Genomic DNA, 21795 nt, shown 5'->3' on the forward strand with positions numbered 1-21795 from the left:
TATGAAATCCCTGGCATCAGGCAGTAGGGCTGAAAAGCCACATTTACATCTCCATATGGCCATACTTGCCCTAATAATTAGTCAACACTGCTTCATGGAGAAACAAGGAATGGGAAGAAGTGAAACTCACCCTCCTGGAGTGTATAAATCCACTTCTTGTTGGGAGCCACAAGACTGTCAGAAACTTGTACAGAAGCACAGGGTGGCTCAGAGACAGGATAGAATGGAAGGGGCATCACATGCTACTCTTCCCATCTGTTTTAAAACATATCCTTTATTGTCACGCAGCACCTATGAAGTCAGAGTAAATCTGTCAGTTGATTAATCAATTAAAGAAAGGTTCTCTGAATTACCTGTAAACACTAGAATAAACAACAGAGACTAGAATTATTTTATTTTATTTATTTTTAAAAATATTTTTTTAACATTTATTTATTTTTGAGACAGAGAGAGCATGAACAGGGGAGGGTCAGAGAAAGAGGGAGACACAGAATCTGAAACAGGCTCCAGGCTCTGAGCTGTCAGCACAGAGCCCAACGCGGGGCTCAAACCCACGGACCGCGAGTTCATGTCCTGAGCCGAAGTCGGACGCTTAACCGACTGAGCCACCCAGGCGCCCAGAGACTAGAATTAAAGAAAGAACCCCTCCATAAAACAGTAATGAAAAAAAGATTAACCAATAAGAACTAAATTTATTACAATCAAATGCCAATTATAGTTTTCTCCTCAAGCAAAAAACAAACAAGAAAACCCAATAAAATCCACAAAAACACACACACACCAAAAACCACAACCCTCCCCCCGCCCCACAACAAGAAAACCCCAAATAATTATCTTCATATGAAAAAAAAACCAGGAATCTCTGGAATCTTCATTTACATGACTTTTAAAGCTTGGATAATGGATATGATACATGCAGGGCCATAACTTTAGGTTAATGTCAATTAAGAAAGATTTTTCCCCCTGTAGCATGGGAGTAATTAAAAAATATTACACTATACAGATATATAAAAAGATGGAGCTTTTCGCTGAATTTATTTCTTGGAAGGCCATAAGAGATCAACTATCCCACGTCCTCATTCTATAGATGATGAAATTGAAACTCAAGTTATAAATGTGTTCAAAAGAAAAAACAACAAGCAGGTATTATAACCTCTTATATGTGCCTTTTTTGTTTACTTTCGAAGGAAAATACTTTCCAATCCCTATCAACTTCCAGCTTCATCTTCAAAGGTGAAGTTTTATTTCAGAAAGAAGTTAGGGCTAAAAGACAATATTTTCTTAAGGGTATATTACAATAAGGACCCTTAATGACTTTAATGTGTCCTAGCGAGTTCTGAAAAACATTTAAGGGAATGAAACATCATGTATATGTTATACATATGTTAGGTTATCACATTTATTCAACAGATAGTATGAATGTATAGTTATACCAATCAAAACTTAGCATAAAAATCATTCAGAGGTAAAGGAAGAAGTGGTTTGTAAGTGTAAGTTTCTGTCAGGGGAAACTAGCATGATGGTGGTAAGTAGTGATTAGAGCTCATATTCCACTACTATCTCTATTGCGACCTTCTCTGTGCAGTTAAGTGCTCCTGTTCTCTGTCTAGACACATTAAAAAGGACTTTCAGTTGCTCCAAGGTCACTTTCAGACTTCTGCACCAGTTCAATAATGTTGAAATAATTTTGTGCATGACAAAACAAATTTTGGACTTTTTTTGTATGTGTGAAAATTAAATTTTATACCTCTTGCTAGGTAACGGACAGAACAAATAAACTTCTTTTTTTGTGTGTGTGTGCTGTTATTTTTGCTTCTCCTCCATGCATACTTCGACATTATCATAGCATATTAGTTACAACTGTTTATAGCAATATCTTATTTATTTGAGTAAACAGATAAAAGAGGAAGTTAAAAATAATGGAATTCCTTTTTGTAAACTTAGGTATTGCTCAATAAGCACAAACGATATCAGTTTTTATACCTCTCACTTGTAAGGCATTAGCTTTAAAGCATGATGAAAACTTTATAATACTTTCATTTGGTATACTGATTGAACATTTTAATAAGTAATTTTTCTCAAAACTAAGTATTTTTGAAACATATTTTCAACTTCTATTTAATACTAGAGTTTAGATTAGACACATTAGAAAGCTACTTTAAAATCTATTGGTAAATTCTACATCAGAACCTCAAAAATGCATATACAAAGGATGTTCAATATGAGCATTTTTGGATGTGAGGGCGATCTGGCTGTGATATCTGTCACCACACTGATTGCCAGCATTGATTCATCGGATCTGGCTGGTGAGATAGGCAGTCCCTTCCTCCCTTACCACTCCCTGTACATCCTTCCTGAAGCTGCCTGCCAGGTTGAAGAAAACGGACCTTCCCTTCCAGATAGAGGATTGTTCTGTCAAGGGTATAGGAGTAGCTGCTGTCTCCTGCTACAATCTTCCAACAAGGATTTTATTATATTCTAATATCTAAAGCATTATGTCATTATATTAAAGTAGTACAAAATAATATTAAAATCTATGATTTGAAAAAAATTATAAAGATTAGAAAAAAATATTTCCAGGCTGCAAAGGAAATGATAGAGTCATGTGGTTTATCAGAGGTAATAATTGAAACTGAGTGACATTTGGCTTTATTTTTTTTAATTTTTCTAAATGTTTATTTATTTTTGAGAGAGGACAGTGCAAACAGGAGAGGGGCAGAGAGAGAGGGGTACACAGAGTCCAAAGTAGGCTCCAGGCTCTGAGCTGTCAGCACAGAGCCCGATGCGGGGCTTGAACCAGTGAACCATGAGATCATGAGCTAAGCCCAAGTTGGACACTTAACCGACTGAACCACCCAGGTGCCCTGACACTGGGTTTCTAATAGCTGCATCTCAAAATAAGCTACTGATGATAATACACATTTTACTTAATTAAACAATTAGTGTAGTGAAGCAGAAAAAATATATATAGTAAGCAGGAGATTTTTTGTCTACTTAGCTTTTAGCTCCTTCCTAAAATGAAATTATATGTGATCACGTTCAGTTATTGTCCTGGACAAGTTCTACTTTCATTAGAGCAATGCTATAATGAAGGGGAAATTCCTTTTCATTGTAAATCCCAATCAGTTATTCTGAAGCTCAAACAAAAGATCTTCCCAATTTATTTTTTCAAAAGAATTTTATGCTGAAAATTATTTGTTTGAGCTACCTTGTTATATTAGACATAAAACATACACTTCCCTGCTAATAGCTGAAACTAATGTTTTCATAGTGAAGGATGGAATATTGAGCTGAGAGTTTAGAGACCTACATTCCACTCCCCTTCCTATCACTTGTTAATTGTATCATATTGGATAAACTGCTTCACCTCACACTGGCTCTGTTTTCTCAGAAATGGTGGAAATTATACTAAGTGATCTCCAATACGCCTTCCATTACTTCATTTAAGTTTGAAATTGTGTCACCCTGACAAGTTTTCAAATATGCAAGCAAGTACTTAACTCCATTTACTCATTGATAACCCTTTTGCTATGTTGGACCTAAAAACAATACTTGCAGAGCGTTTTAGTGAAATATATGAATTGTGATTTGAATAAGGGCTGATATAAAAAAAATCAATAAGCTCATCACAGCCTTTTAAAAATTAGTATTATGTGATTATAAAAGGCAATACATTATCACTTTAAAGATTTAAAAAGTTAGAAACTTTATCAAAAAAAATTAAGATCACTTTTAATTCAATGATCTAAAATAATCATTGATAATACTTAAGTATTTTTTCTTTTTCTATCATACGTTTATTCAACAAATAATTATTGGGTATTCCATTGATCTTTTAGTACTTTTCTTTATTCCTATGAAGTCCTACTGCTTTCTTATTTGTGTGTGTGTGTGTGTGTGTGTTTATTCTTCAAACAATGAGGACATTGTACCTATGTTTCATATTTGTTGAAACCTTTTCTAATTCATTTGACACTTAATTTAAAACATATTTTATTACTGGGGTGCCTGAGTGGCTCAGTCGGTTAAGTGTTTGACTCTTGGTTTCCGTGCAGGTCATGATCTTATGTAGGTACGGATCCTGAGATGGAGCCCCACGTCAGCGCATAGTCTGCTGGGTTTCTCTTTCTCTGTCTGTCTCTCTCTCTCTCAAAATAACAACAACAACAAAAACCACAAACATATTTTATTATTTAACTTTCATTCTTTTCCAGTCATTTTTCTTTTACTTTTCATTTTTACTCTTCTATTGCTGTGAAGTAATACCCTCTTATTCATAAATTAATAGAAACTCACATATAAGAAGGCATTCAGTAGATACATATTTACTTATATATATCTTGTGTTCTTCAAAATAATTGATATAAACTTTAGAATCTATTATACCATTAAAAATTAGGTGGATTTTTTTTTGCAATAGCCAATTTCACCCAAAGCATTTGCTAGCTAATTCATATTTTAATATTACCTTTAGTAGCTATTTTTATTATATGTTGAATTCCTAAATATTTCCAGATAAAGATTTCTCATATGTGATTTGATCTTTAACCTGTTTATCCTTCACAACCCGGTTTTAGTTGTTGCAACTCTATGGCATTTGTGGTATTTTATTTATTTATTTTTTTAATTTTGCGATATTTTAAAGCACACATACTCAAACCCTCATTGCACTTGTTTATTAAAGATTATCTTGGAAATTCTGCACTGGTATGGGTATGTACCTTTCTATACATGTACCTTTCTAAATAAAAACCTTTATTTTTGGGGACGCCTGGGTGGCTCAGTCGGGTAAGTGTCCCACTTCAGCTCAGGTCATGATCTTACACTCCGTGAGTTTAAGCCCGCGTCGGGCTCTGTGCTGACAGCTCGGAGCCTGGAATCTGCTTCGGATTCTGTGACTCCTTCTCTCTCTGCCCCTCCGCCTCTCACTGTCTCTCTTTCAAAAATAAATAAACGTCAAAAAAAAAAGAACCTTTATTTTTATTTTCATTACTTTGCTCTTGAAAAATTAAGCCAAAGTGATAAAATATATATCAGTAAATATGGTTTTAATAATCACAGAATTAGTTGTATATTTTAGTCATTTCTGATAAAAAAGAAGCGGGGGAAAGAAACATAATATCAAATATAAATGTATCAACATATTTATAGTAATCTCAGAGTCTGCTAGCTATAATATGTAGAAAACTATACGGTAATGTTAATTTTTTTTGTTCTCTAAACTTTGGACCAAAAATTACTGACAGTAGAATTTTAGATTTTTTTTCTAACTGATAAAAATATTGTGACATATTTTCATAATTTATACTTTACAGTGATCTATATCAATTTCTTCTCCAAAAATTACAGCTGTATCTCCCATGCAAAACTGTTCAACTACTTTTCATCAGGCCTGAAAATTTTCCTGAAAGAAATCAATGCTAAAATAAAGCACTATTTGTAAATGTAAAAGTCTCTTAATATTGAACAAAATATTCTACTTTCTAAAAATGTTCAAATTATCAGCATAGTTATAGATATGATATTATACTGTATAATGATCACATTTGAAAATATATTTTTGGAAAAATTTTAAGAAATAATAACAAAATTATATGGCAAATACTTTTACAGAAAGATATTCAATATAATTATCTTATACAATTTAAATGGGAGTTTAGCCCTAAGGATTTTCAAATTAAACACTAATTTTGACATAAATTATATTTTTTATTTCATTTTTTAAAGTATTTTGTCTTCAGACCCCTTAAATTTTTTTTTCTTATTATCTCTGGTGCTGTACTATTTCTTTATATTGTATTTAGAAGAAGATTCATTTTAATTTATTTTGCTTGGAATTAAGTGAGTATTTTGAATCTGAAGATTGATATCTTTCATTCATTCTGGAAAATTAGAAGCAATTGTAACTTCACATATTTAATTTACCTTACCCATTTCCTATGGTCTCTGACCTCTGACTATATCCTCACATCTCTTATTCTTTTATCTCTATTTTCCTTCTTTTTCTCTTCATAGGGTATGTGATAGAAAATATCTTCTGAGGAATTTTTCAGTTAAATAACTTTTTTTCTGTCTAACCCACTGTCAAATATGTGCAATGTGAATTTTTAAAATTATTTTTTAATTTATTTAAACTAAAAAAATACCCATTTCTCCCACCTCTAATCCCCCACCTCTGGCAATCACCCATCTGTACTCTGTGTGTATGAGCTTAGTTTCAGTTATATTTATTTCAATATTAAAAATATATATTTACTATATAAAATACATACATATTTTAGATTCTATATATAAGGGGTACCATATGGTATTTGTCCTTATTTCTCTAATTTATTTCACTTAGCATAATGGCCTCTAGGGCCATCCATCTGGTTGCAAATGGTAAGATTTTATTATTTTATTCTTTTCTTATGGCCAAAGAGTATTCTACTGTGTGTGTGTGTGTGTGTGTGTGTGCGTGTGTGTGCACTAAAATTTTTTTATTTCACATCTTGGCTAACATAAATAATGCTGCAATGAACAACGGAGTACAAATATCTTTTCAAATTAGTGTTTTTGTTTTCTTCAGATAAATACCCAGAAGTAAAATTGCTGGATCATATAATACTTTTATTTTTAATTTTTTGAGGAAACTCCGTATTGTTTTCCAAAAAGGATACACCAGTTTACATTTCCATCAACAGTGTACAGGGATTCCATTTTTTATACAACTTTGTCAACACTTATTTCAAAACAGTCTTTTGGACAAAAACCGCTCTAACAAGTATGAGGTGATATCTCACCATGGTTTTAATTTGCATTTCCCTGGAGAGTTTTGATGTTGAGCATCTTTTCATGTGCCTGTTGGTCATCTATATGTCTTCTTTGAAAAAAATGTCTATTAAGATCCTCTGCCCATTTTTTTATGAGGTTGTTTGCTTTCTTGCTATTGAGTTGCAGGAATTCTTTATATATTTTGGATATTAGCCCCTTATCAGATTTATGATTTATCATAATAATATATTGATATATACTGACATAATGAAATAACATAATTCACTAGGTTGTCTTTCTGTTTTATTGATGATTTTCTTTGCTTATGAATAAGATTTTTTTAGTTTAATGTAGTCTGAATTGCTTTTTATTACTTTTGTTGCTTTTGCTTTTGGTGTTAGGTTAAAAAATATCACCATGAAAACCAATGTCAAGGAGATTACCACCTATGTTTCTTTTAGGAGTTTTATGTTTTCAGGTCTTATGTTCAAGACTTTAATTAATTTTGAGTTAATCTTTGTGTATGGTATATAAGAGTGGTCCAGTTTTATTGTTTTACATATGGCTGCCTGATTTTCCCTATACCATTTATCAAGAAGACTGTCTTTTCTCCATCGTGAATTCTTGGCTCCTTTTTTGTAAATTAATCATGTATGCATGGGTTTATTTCTGGGCTCTCTAGTCTGTTCTACTGGCTTATGTGTCTGGTTTTATTTTTATTTATTTATTTATTGTTGCCAATACTATGCTGTTTTAAGTACTATAGCTTTATAATATAGTTTGAAATCAGGGGGAATGAGGTCTATGGCTTTGTTCCTTTTTCTCAAGGCAATAAATTAAATTTTTGATACTTTATAGGATACTATCACATATGTCAGTTATTCCTTGCCATGTCTTTATTTTAATAAATATAGGTATAGGTAAAATAAATTGGCTTAATCTACATTAACGAGAACTAAAAGAAAATATATTCACTATAAGCACTATACACTAATTTTAAAAGTATTTGGGAATGAATAATAGTTGTCATCCTGTTATGAATATTACATATATTTTGAAACTGGTCATGATTCCCTAAAGAATCTTGCATATTCTAAAAAAAAATAATAACACCATATTAAAGGTTATTTAGCCATTCTGAAGGTAGAAATAACCTATAGTTCAAAAAACATAAATGATCTATCTGTTTAAAGAGCATGGCCATTGTGCTCCAAAAAAGTCCCACCTTTTTTGAAATGGTTAGACTTCCCTAAATAAAATATGGTGGTTAGTCCAAGAATAGAGAAACTGAAGTTTCTTTTAAAGATTCCTAAGCAGAGTCCTCAAGAGGCTGAATTTTAAAGTAAGTGATATATTCTTTCTCTACTCTCAGCATGACTTCACAGACAGTTAAACTGCTTTAAAGTTTTAACTTTGTTAAAGAGGTTTAGAAGTTTAAAATAGTCCAACAGGAAGCCTGGAAGTGGGAGGGTAAATGGAGTATTTTCAGGGTTGGGCTAACTTTGAAGCAAAACATGAATAGTATTAAAATCTAATATCAAAGGCTCTGTCTATGAATCGGTAAAAATTTAGGTAAACTTGAAAGCTTTTGATTGTTAGGACAAATAGTGCATTTCCTTACAATCTTTTGTTACCACCAAACCAAATAATCAGCCACAATCATCCTGACAATGTTACTTGAATATATGCAGTGTAGTTTTCACAAAGACTGATAATATTGGTTACTTAAGATGCAGTTTATATCTTCATCTGAAATGGTGTTGGGATATGGCTATAAAGTTTAGAATATTCTTAAGGTGTTATGCTTTTATAACCAATTTATTAGCTTAAAATACATCTAGATAAGTCACACTGATTCTAAGGGAACCAGAAGTTTTCCTGGCATATTAGGTGTCTTTTGGGTATGTCTATGAAGTGGCATTAACAGTATGTTTTTATTTACTTGTCATTTGCATTTAGTGTTTCTTGCAGAGTTAGAACTGTGAAAAAAGAGATGAGAAATACAATAATAGATAACAGGATTTTAAGTTAATAACATGAAAAATTACATATATCCAATTAGAAAAGCAGGACATGGTGAATTAATTGAATGTCTTCATTTGGTACCTGTTTTAAAGATTAAAGCCCTAGAGCACAGTTTCTCTGGATTTTGAATCTGCAGCACAATAAAGCTCAAGTGCAATTTTATCTTATGTGATTTCAACACATTTTCTTCCTATTTTTCTTGTGGTTAAGTCAAATTAAACTTCCAGGTAAATTTATGTAAAAATTGTAAAGATTTTTCCTTATCATCTCAGGTAACTGATACGGAGACTTAAAGATAAACTTCCTCAGCATATTAAGATTATTTTGAATTCTGTGTAATTATATCACAGATATATATCACGTACCAATTACACAAATATGTGTTTTCATCTTCACACAAATCATTAAACAAAAACTGAACAAGTTATATACCTCATAGTACAATTTCAGAGACACACCTTCAGCATCTTCCTTCTTCATTCCTATTTCTTTTCATTCAACTATCAATTGTAAAAGATTTATGAAGAAATAATTACAATATATTCTCATTATTTACCATAATCATGTTCCATAAAGGAACAGAGATACTGAATTAGCAAACAATAGTTCATTGTTGTTAGGGAAAATACAAGATTAGCTTCCTGTGAGCTTGTGGTCACAATATTTCCATTGACCGATAAATACATGACCTTGTTTTATGTGTGTTTCTGTTTAACACCTTGTTTAGTACATTGTTTAGTCGTTTTGACACCTTGTTTAGTAGTGTTGTTAACTCAGTAACACTGAGTTCACTGACAATATCACTATAATTCATGCTAAAGGAAGATTATCTGACACAGGCATTTTCTCCATAAGACACATCACAGCTAACTGCATTTAGGAACCCTGGACAGCACATACTTGGAGGAAGCTTAAATAGGAAAAAAATCATGAAGAATAATGGACAAAAATGCAAAAACATGGTGCTCTAGACCCTGAAAAGAACATTTATTTACAAAGTGAAAAATTAACCAAGAAGACAGAGAATAACCATGTTGATCTCATGTGGTAATGGGTGCACTGAGTGATTCATATTTTTTGCTGTTTTTTACATGCACATGTTCACAAATGACTTCAAAATATAGTTTTGATTTTGTAGTTACAAATAAGTTTTAGCAAGTGTATAAATACATAAACATAAAATTTGCAAACAATGAGGAGCAATTGCACGTGTTAGGCATCACCTTCATGGGCGCCAACACAAAGTCAAATAAAATTTGGTCCATTCCTTCAGAGAACATTAATCTTTAATATATAGGAGACCTCAATCATCACAAATATTTGTAACTTATTTCCTTCACTCTTTACACAAATATTTATTAAGAAATGAGTTGTTGAGTATATAGCATGATTCAAAGAATAAGATGAGTCCCTGGTTTCCAAAGAGATCTCAGTGAGGGATATGGGCTGGTGAAAAGACTAGTAGTATGCTCTGAATTGGAAAGCCCAAGTTGCAACTGGGACACATAGAAGAGATACTATATGTTACTTACTTGCAGGTTAATAATAATAATGTCTTGGTAGACATGACCTTAAAGCTAAAACCTGAAGAAATGTGAATAAAAAAATTACAAGTAGAAATTGAGTAGGCACAATAAGTAAATGAAAACATACACCCAAAGGCTTGGAGTTGAGAGACAGAAATAGAAAATAGTTTAGTATAGCAATTGGCAGTGGGAAATGAGGGAAGTTAATGTATGGGAGTTATTGTTACATGGAAAAGGAAATGGTAAAGGAGAAGCAGTGAAATAAATTTATCTACAAATGTAAGCTGATGCCAAATGATGAAAGACATTAATATCAGTTAATTTAAGAAGCTGTCAATTCTTCCTGAGGGCAATGAGAACAATAAATCTAAAAGTGGCATGATCAGAATTAATTTTTATCATGGTAGTCTGGCTCCAGATATGAGATTCATCAGGGATGTGGGGAGTGAGGCAGAGTTCTGATAAGCAAGGAGATCTGTAACAGACATCTCAATAATCCTAGTGATAGATGAGATGATATGACCTGAAATAGGGTAGCAACAATGAAGATTGACACCAATGGATTAAGCTAAAAGATATTTAGGAGTTGGAGTCAACTGGAGTAGGTGATTGATTGGTTGTTGGAAGAGGCATTCTGCATTGGGCCAAGGATTGTGTTTGCAGAAAGCAATCTTTATGGATGAGATATCATCTTCCTACAAAGTGCAGGAATGCTTACCTCACACTATTAAGCTCAGTTTTCCTCTGTTTTCTTTCACACAGCCCACTGAGGGTGCAGACATCCATCTAGAGTGATCTACATTGTCTCCATGGAATTTGGAAGGTCATGGAGAACTGGTGTTAAAACTAGAAGTTCTGGCTACTTTTTTTGTCTTGGGTAATAAAGTCCTTTGACTCTATCCCAGGAGTCACACATTCTCTGCCAATTTCCATAAAACAGTAAGAGATTGGTGTGTTAGCATGTAAATAAGATAAATTCCCACACTCTTCAGAGTTCCTGACAATGGTTAAATAATTCCATGGTTTCTGACTTGTGTAACTCAAAATCACTGGTATAGGGGACACAATGAAATATGAATTTCAGTGTAAAGGAAACAAGATCTGTTTTAGAAATGTTGAATTTAAAGTGTCTAAAGCACACACAAGAAGATAATTCCAGGAGACAATAGGATATGTAGATCTGTAGACAAGAAGATATATAAAATATTAAGAACTTTCAGATTATAATTTCATTAGTAAAGGAATATGGGGAATGACAAACTGAATGTCTAGACTGATTAAAACAGTTTACACAACAGTATGCAGAAGTATATACACATTTTTTTGAGAGAGAGAAAGAAAGCACGAGTGGGGGGTGGGGGGGGCAAAGTGAGAGAGAGAGACAGAATCCAAGCCTGACACAGGGCTTGATCTCATGACTGCTAGATCACAACCTAAGCTGAAATCAAGAGTTGCATGCTTAACCAATTGAGCCATCCAGGAACCCCAAACCATATACACATTGAAGGGATAGTTTGGAACAGGAGAGTTTGGAGCTATGAGAGGGCAGGCCATGAAATGTTTTAAGAAGAAAGCACTCTAATGAATGAAGTCTAAGATATCAAATGAGCATTCTTTTTGACAACAAAAAAATTATTTTTTCCTACCAAGTTTTCATTTCAATTAGTTAGTTAAGCATACAAGTTAGTTAACATTCAGCGTAATACTAGTTTCAGGTGTAGGAATTAGTGATTCATCACTTACATAAAGTCATCACAAGTGCCCTCCTTTAATATCCATCACCTATTTAACTGATCCCCACACCCTCATCCCCTCCAATAACCATCAGTTTGCTTTCTATAGTTAAGAATCTGTTTTATGGTTTGCCTCTCTTTCCCTCCTCTACGTTTATGTTTTGTTTCTTAAGTTCCACATGAGCGAAATCATATGGTATTTGTCTTTGAATGACTTATTTTGCTTAGCATAATACTCTCTAGCTCCATCCATGTCATTGCAAATGGCAAGATTTCATTCTTTTTCATGGCTGAGTAATATTCTATTGTATATATCTACACCACCTCTTCTTTATCCATTCATCAGTCGATAGACATTTGGGCTCTTTTCATAATTTGGCTATTGTTGATAATGCAACTATAAACATCAAGGTGCATGTGTCCCTTCGAATCAGTATTTTTGTACCTTTTGGGTAAATACCTAGTAGTACAATTGCTGGCTTATTAGGGTAGTTCCATTTTTAACGTTTTGAGGACCCCCCCCAAACTATTTTGCCAAGTGGCTGCACCAGTTCACATTCCCATCAACAGTGTAAGAAGGTTCCCCTTTCTCCACACCCTTGCCAACATCTACAACAAGAAGGTTATTAATAACCTGCTATCATAGTAGTTTTTATAGATTTGACAGATGTAAAAACAAAAATATAATAGTTTGTGCAGAGAATGAATTGTAGGAAGTAACAACAATACATTAAAAATAAAAAGGCAGAGATGTGGTGTAAAATAATATAGGGGGAAAAGGAATATATTTCTTAAAATGGGAAAACACTTGAGTGTGTTTGTTTGTTTGTTTGTTTTTTAGGAGGGGTTTAGGAAGGGAAAGGTGTCAAAATTTATTGAGAGATGTTTCTGAAAAATGGTACAAGATGATACTAGCTTTTAAATAATCTTTTCTATCATATACCAAGGAAGTGGAAAAAGGTAAATAAAGAAAAGTGTGTTTTGTATCAAGAAGAGGAGGGAGGCCCTCTGTTCCCTTCTATTTTCTCAGTAATGTGAAAAGAGTTCAAGAGAGAGAAAAGAAGGGTGGAGCAATCAGAGATGTGACTAAAATTTAAAAGAGCTGCTCTTCAGATCTAAGGAGAGTACTACCTATGCGTATGCAATAGGACAACTGAGTACCTTGAGAGGATAGCTGATGTTAAAGATCATGAGTTAACATAGGAAGCTGTTTTTGAGATTTTGTGTTGAGGTTTCTAGGGTAGTCCTCAGCACTGTGGTAGGCACATTCTAAAGCATATATTAGAGATGACAGAACTTTCAGTTGATGGGGTGGAAGGACTTTTCACTAACTGGTGGGACAGAAAAACAATGAAGCTGCTTAGTTAAATGTAATGGTAAAAGAAGGATGCCAGTTCTTTAAATGACAAGCTGTAAGTATTAATGTAAGTAAAGGAAGAAGAGAAAGCTGAAAGGGGAAAAACAGAATAATAGGCCTCAATGTTTCAAGGGGGTTGAGAAAATTGCTAGGGAGAGTAATTTAAGGAGCAAGTTAAATGATACAGAAATTGTGTCATGGATTGAGAAATTTAATTATGGAGTCCATATAAAGTAGTTCTAATTGCTTTATTAAACAACTTACTGAGCTCCTCTTATATTCTGAGAACTGTCCTAGGTGTTGGAGGTATTCTAGTGTAAGAAAAAGTTAAAACTCCTACCATCTTGGACCCTATATTACAAAGAGAAAAATTATCACAATTTTATTTGGTGAGTATGCCTCTACGTATTTTTTATTATGTATGTCTCTAATTTATATTGGCTTTCTTTTTTTTAGTTTTATTTTACACAATTTTCTTCTCCATTCTACTTTACCTCTTAACAGTCTTTTGTGCACATCTAGATGTAACTTATCATTTTTAAAGTCATAAGGTTATAGTGTGAAAGTAACATAAATCTCTTCTTGTTTTGTCACGATTTTCTATTAGACTGTCTTTCTCAGCGACTCATTAAAACATATATAAAATATATATAAAAATCACATAATATAATTATATATAATTCAGACTATATTTTGACACAGTATTTTTTTATATTAGCATTTCAAAACATGTTAATTATATATTTTGTAACTTTCTGTAATGCATCTCTGAAGAAGCACCATCTTATAAGAATAACTCTTGTAAAACACATTGAGTGCTTAAAATATTAAATTGCATAGTTATGAATATATGATTTTGATAGGATGATTCATTTGTTGAATCAAATCTAAAAGTGTTTCATGAAAAGTATGATCTGAAATCCTAACATACAAATGATAACCACAAAAATAGTCTGGTTAGGCATTTTAATTAAAGTATATGCCTACAAACTTAATATTGGGAGTCAGATGAGGAACCAAATTCTCTAGTAAATATACTTACTGTAATTTAAAGGATAGACTAAATAGGTATGGTTTGTATTCCCAACATCCTCCAATTACAGCATATTTATTTCAATCTTTGAGCTTTTATGTGTATGCCATGCATGTGAAATAAGCTGCAGGACTGTTACAAGTTTATTGTATACACTTAAATGCAGAGAAACTGTCATTTGTGTTACCAGAACTAGTGACTATTCCTCCAGCAGATCTGGTTATCTGTTGCGTGATGACCATAATTTTTAAAGGCGATGACCTCGTCTATCTTGTTCACTACCATACCCTCAGTGCCCACCCCAGTAGCTTGAATGTAGTTGACAAACCAATACGAGCTGCAATGAATAAATTTAACTTGAATTATTCACTTTTAATACTTCCTTAACAGAAACATGTATGTATATACAACATCTTATGAAAGGTCACATATAGTCCAGTTTAAAGCGTATGCTACTAAAAGCAAAGTACTCATGATATATAAAACATTTATATTACACACTTTTTTTAAAGCTTCTAATAGTTCATTTGCAAGTTCTTTCTGATGTTTTGGCTTCTAAGATATTCACTGGAGGCTTTCTCGGTTATTTTATTTTCTTTTATGCAGCTAAACTTCATGTGTTTTTAGAAAATGAAAAAAGAAAACACAGAATACCGTCTGCTTGCTAAAAATCTCACATATGAAACTGCAACAAGGGTTCTATGTCTGAGAAGAGATTTAAGCTGTTCCACACCTCAGAGATTTAACCACCTTCTCTTCTGGTATATTTTATATCCACATTTTATTGTCCTGTAACTTATGGCAAGACCTTAGAGAAGCAACCGTGTCCTTGAATATACTGTTTTCCTTACTACACAGATAACACATAATAATCATGCCATAATAACTTTAAAGAAAGAAATAGGAAGTCGTATTTTTACCCTATTCATCTTTACTGGGGAAATTTTCTGATTGAAAAATGTTTATTAGCAAAGTTTATTAGCAAAGTTTATTAGCAAAGATTCTCTCCAATCTCAAAGCAATTGTGAAGAACTATCCATCTTCTTTTTTTTTCACATAATTTAATTGATGGTATTGCAAATATAATTATCATCTCATCGTAAATCATCTCAATGTATCAACTCAATAGCGAAAATAATTAAAATTAATATGTTTAACAACATATTATCTTACCCATTCATTTAAGTTCTATCACCTGAATTTTTCAAACAGGAAAATAAAATTTTCCTATCACCTTTTGTTAACCAATATACTTGTGCTGACAAAAGAGTAAGAATTTAGATAATTATCTGTTAAATCAGGTAAATTTGGTTCTTAGGAGCAAACTGATTTCTTCTCGAGATTAATTCATGCTTCCATTGGTAACAATTATCTGTCAAGCACAAAGTAAAATGGACAGTAAGCAGTATCTAGATTCCATGATGTCCAACAATACTGTATTATTTATTACCCAATTAAACAGAAAACATACATGGTTGAGATAATTATGCATATAATTGTAGAGTAAATTGCCTCTAATCTTGAGGGAAAAAATTTGCTCCCAAGATGAAAATTTTCTGTTATTTTTTATTTTTGATAATTATTTATTTTTGAAAGAGAGAGAGAGAGAGAGAGCACAAGCAGGGGAGGGGCAGAGACAGAGAGAGAGACACACAGAATCCAAAGCAGGCTCCAGTCTCTGTGCTAACAACTCAGAGCCTGCCATGGAGCTCGAACTCATGAACTATGAGATCATGACCTGAGCCGAAGTCAGATGCTTAAGCGACTGAACCACCTAGGCACCCCAAGATGAAAAATTTCTAAGTAAATTATCATAATGATGAAACTCATGGGTCTTGGTCAGTTGTCTGTATTAGTTTTCCAAGGTAGTCAGCACTTTGGAATTTTCTTTTATTTTACTTCATTTGAACTGCTAATTAAAAAGTTAATGGACAATGAAATGGCCAAAAAGTGGATGGTGTATAGAATAAAAAAAGGCAAACATATAGATTTTTTCCTTTAGAGAAGGGACAGTATACAGTCAATGAAATGATTCATCTTACAGAGGTAAATCTAGTTCATTAATTATGAAAACATCCTTTCTGAGTAAGGTAATGTAGTTTTTTATTAATTTAAAATTTATCTATTTTATTTTATTTTATTATTTTTTTAGAGAGAGAGCACTAGTGGGGGAGAAAGGCAGAGGGAGAGAGAGAGAATCTGAAGCAGGCTCTATGGTCAGCATGGAGCCCAACATGGGCTTAACCTCACAACTGTGAGCTCATGACCTGAGCCAAAATCAAAGGTAGGGCACTTAACCAATTAAGCCACCCAGCCACCTCTGTTTAAAGTATTTTTACATTATTTTTTAAAAAATGGTTTAATAAGAGAATATAAAAAATGTTTTAATAAAAAATGTTTTAATGAGAGAATGTTTAGATATTGTTGAAGTAAAATTTGAAGATTATGAAAAGGTATAGAAAATGAGAAAATAGAGACAGAAAATAGTGAAATAGAGAAAAAACATTGATCTTAGTGATTACAGACTAATAGTCTATTAACCATAGGCCAATGATTATTGATTATTGGTATGATTTATCAATAAATTGCTTAAGGGAGAGATGAAATGTTAATTATTTGGAACTTGAATCGTTTACTTATTAGAAGGAATACCAAAGTGTCTGACATATAGAAAGTACACAGTAAATAATTTTTATCTGCCCTAACTTGAAATAACAAAACTTATTCTGGCTGCCTTTGCAATTTATGGATAATTGAGAGCTTAAATTTACCCCTGTTTTTTAATAGATATGGGTTTTAAGCATAGATACTTCAAGCATGTATTTATGACTCTGTCTTATTAAATAGTTGCTTGGATAAAACCTAGAGAACATATTTATCAAGTTGAAGATACAAAAAACAACTGGACATAAAACAGCCTATTCCAAAGTCTGCAAGTTTGAGGACAAGTAAAAACTGAAAATGATATGTGAGAAAAATGTAGACTAGTTTTGATTTTTACCTATTAAGTACATATAAAATTCATTTTGGAAGACTAGTAGCACAAGGGAAGTCTGTTGCATGAAAAAGTAATATAGTATAAATGCAATTAAAAATGAAACTAAGTAACATGTTTAAATGTATTCCAATGCTTAGAGACTTTAGAGATTTCAAGATAAAGGTCTGTGTTCATTAGACAACATATGAAATTCTCCATCCAGTTTGGGCATCCCATTTTATGGCATCCTTTATATTCAAAATGTAATTAAAGGAAGGTGCATAAATCATATGATTACTAGAAATTGTCACATGAAGAATTAGTAAACTGGAACACTTATCTTACAGAAGAAAATATTTAAAGCTATACAATATGTGTTAATAGAAGTAGATGCATAATTACTCTAGGGTTTATTAGAGGGGCAAAAGAGATTAAATAATAAGTTATTGAAAGGAAAATTTTGTTCACTTTTTATGAGAAAGCATTGTCTAAAACTAAGTGTTGTACAACAGTGGAATTGCCAATTTCTTGCAGTGGCATTTTCCTTTAAGTGAATATATTCAAGGAAAAACTGGGGTGTTAAGGGATTCTGTTTGGGTAGGAAATTAAGTTGACAGCTAAATTTCAAGTCTCAACTCTATTAATAATCTTTGAGTGAAAAAAATTTAAATGTTCATCTATTTATTATTGAGAGAGAGAGAGCATGAGTGGGGAAGGGGCAGAGAAAGACAGCAGGGCAGAGCATCCCAAAGAGGCTCCACGCTGTCAGCAAAGCCTGATGAGGGGTTTGAACTCGCCAACCGTGTGACCATGACCTGAGCCAAAACCAAGAGTCAGACGCTTAACCGACTGAGTCACCCAGGAGCCCCTGAGTGAAATTTTGTTGTTAATAGTTTCCTTATACACAGGTCTAGACTTCATACCATATTCGTATGCATATAATAAATATATCATATTATTTTAACTATCTGTATATATAGTATCTATCCATATAGGTACATAAATTCAGAAAAGTATGTAATTCATTTTGTATTTACAATTTATATAAATGTATCAACTCTAAATATACTTCGATATTTATGATTTTAGTTATTTGTGGCATTTTTTTCTATTTAAACTGGGAACAGATTTCATTGTATTTGTATATCTCACAGTTGAGTCATGTGAAGAAAAATGTGGATAGGAAATCCCTCATAATTGCTTTTGAGATGTTGGATTCTCAAGTAGAGATGCATACAAGAGAAATGCAACTTCTGATTTCTTTCATTTGTAAAGGTTTACTAACTTGATCCTGAAGTCTATAAACCATTCATTAGTAGACTAGACTGTTATATATATATATATATATATATATATATATATATATATATACTTGAAGTTGCTTCAATATGAAAGATATATTATACTTAAATCGTGTTTCCAGCTGAATACAAAGAGCATAATAAGCTGAACTTTCATTTATTTATAATTTATTTTGGGGGAGCCTGGTTGGCTCAGTCGGTTGAGTGTGGGACACCTGTTTTCAGCTCAGGTCATGATCCCAGGGTCATGGGATCAAGTCCAGCATTGGGCTCCACACTGAACATGGAGCCAGCTTAAGATTCTCTCTCTCTCCCTCTGACCTCTCCCTTGCTCATGATCTCTCACTCTCTTTCAAATTAAAAAAAAATTAAGAGTACACTATATATTAATGTATATTAATTATATCATACACTATAATAATATATAATTGTATATTATATATTAGTGATATATATTAAATATAATTATTATATATAATTATTGTATAATTACTTTTATTATACAATTATATTGCATTATGTATTAATAACTTATGTTAACATTATATATTAATAAATTACATATATACATATAATTTATTTTAAGGTTTTTTAGCAAGATTTGCCCTGTGAATCATTTTTGTACAGTAGATACAGCTTTTAAAATTCAAGCATGCCTGAATTCAAATTAATTAAAATTGCTGAATTCTGCTTTGGCTTAAAAAATCACTTAAGTTTGTATGTTAGTTTCTTCATCTTTAATGAGCATAATATCTACATCACAGGGTTTCAGGTTAACTAAAGAAAAAAACTGAAGTGCTTAGCACAATGATTGTCATGGAACAGACCATCAATCGACATTTCATAAATGCCTTTCCTCTTAATTGTACTATGCTTTTAATTATTTTATTCATGATTAAAGAATGCTTATCTGATTTTTAAAACTGCTTTGTCTTATTTTGACATATATTAAAGACAGACACATGGGTTAAAGTTATTATGTATATCCTAATAAATGTTTTCATTCATAAAAATTGAAAATACTAAATTTAAAAATATTTTAAAAACTTATACTATGTAATTGTGAATTAAAGGAAGCCTTTTGGTTATTATACACTCAGATTCAGATTATTAATGTAACCTAAAGAAATATAATTTTTATTGTTGTATATCCTTCATTGGATAAGATACCACTATATGCGAATTAATAATATGATTTATTGTTTTGTTTTTTTCTCTAACATATTTTCATAGATTCACTTAAGATATGTACACCAATCTTTTTCCTCTAATATACCTTTCACTTATATTCACCTGACAATTGACAAACTTTGACAGTGGCCTGTGATAAAGCTAAGTGGATAAAGAAAAGAAGCAAATGATAACACAACCTCACAAAATGTAACTGGATAGAAATTCATTGGTTCTGGAATTTAAGTTCTATCACTTATGTATTATGTCTCTTTAACAAAGGAAATTAGAAAATCTAGATTTAAACAGACATCTGCTTAGTGTAAAATGATACTGTCAAAACCCTTTCTTGCTTTGAAGTAGCTTTTGATTTCTTTTTCTTGACCTGACATATATCTTACTTATTTATTGCTTAGTATTTGTTTTCTAATCTATAATCAATCTACTTCATTGGTATGAGGCTATATATCTATAAGTATATAATGATATAATAGTTATAGCACATATCAAAGTAATGGGAGCATTTTATATTGCCTTTCCAATGAAAATAAAATAAGTCTTCAGTGAAAATGTTACTGGAGAGAGTAGGAAAATTATGCCAATTAGGATTGCTTAATATTTTAGGTCATCATACAGAAAGTCTAGAGTAAATACGTTATGCGTTTTCAATACAAAAGTACTAGAACTTGCAAATTGTGCAAAGATTATGTTTCAGCTCATCTTATCATTTTGAAATATGTTTCTGTGTTGAAAACTTATTTCCAACTGTGATCATACTTATATGGCTTCAGTAAGTTGTTGAAAAAGCTTTCAGTGATTTTTTAATTGTTTATATCACTGTGAAACATTCAATTATATTTCCCTGTATTTCACCCTATTAAGGTATATCCTGTTTGAAATGATAAAAAACTAAGTTATTACTGAGGGCATGTGATTGCAAGTGAAAATTCTGGATATGGAGAGGTGGAATTATTTGTAAAGAGACTGGTTAGCTCTAGAATTGAAGGGATAAAAGAGGATACAGGTATAGAAAATAAATGGTAAAGAGAAGATGAAAAAAGGAGATAGTATAAGTATAAAACCCACCCTAGGTCTTGCAGATTTTTTTGGCTAAGATATTGCCAGGTGCTCTATAGTCAGTCATCACCCTGACATCACCACTAAGCTCCTGCACATACTGCTTTGGGACAATGGGGAATAATTTGGCCAATGATGTCTTTTCATCTTTCCCTATGGATTAAAAGTTCAAAGCTTTGATTGTTCAAGTTTAGGTCATGTTCAAGGTTTAAGTCTGTGTAAGCATTCCAGACTGAGATGTGAGAGTCTGCACAACAGGGCATTCCCCCAAATTAGGATGCCTGTTCATGCTCAGAGGTATGTCATAAAGATAGAGATTTATAAGTCCAAGCATTTTTTTCTTCCCTTATTTGTTTTTTTCTATGAATACAGGCTCATTATACTATAGAGAACTAGGAAACAGAAAATTACAAAGAAAAAAATGTAAGAAATTCAAAACTTAACTGCAAACTAAACACAACTATTAATATTCTATTTTCTTTCTAATTTTTATTTTCTTTCTGGTCCTTTTCTTATTTGCAAGAATATGTGTGTATGCATTGCACGTACCCATATGTACATACCTACAAGTCACACTTTTTAAAAAAATTAGATCCTGCATAAATAGATTAAATTCTGTAGCTTGTTTAACTCAAGATTTCATCAAGAACAGTGGAAGTTATTTTAAAACAAATTTATTTTTTAATAGTTTTTAAAAAGTGTTTATTTATTTTGAAAGAGAGAGAGGGAGAGTGCACAAGTTGGGGTGGGGTAGAGACAGACAGAGAGAGAATCCCAGGCAGGCTCTGCACTGACTTTGTAGAGCCCATGTGACTCAAATTGAGAGTCAGACACTTAACCTAC

General features: G+C 32.2%; 1 long non-coding RNA gene across 8 annotated transcripts in view; it reads right to left on the reverse strand.

Annotated features, from left to right (window-relative positions):
* Positions 1–21795, reverse strand: part of LOC109492592 — a 307588-nt gene that overhangs the window by 170013 nt on the left and 115780 nt on the right. For all 8 annotated transcript variants that reach the window (XR_006595500.1, XR_006595497.1, XR_006595504.1 and 5 more), the window contains one exon: positions 131–291. This is a non-coding gene — a long non-coding RNA (uncharacterized LOC109492592). The remainder of the gene's footprint in view (positions 1–130; positions 292–21795) is intronic.

The sequence above is a fragment of the Felis catus genome, chromosome A1 (genome assembly GCF_018350175.1).
Source record: "Felis catus isolate Fca126 chromosome A1, F.catus_Fca126_mat1.0, whole genome shotgun sequence".
Lineage (NCBI taxonomy): Eukaryota > Metazoa > Chordata > Mammalia > Carnivora > Felidae > Felis > Felis catus.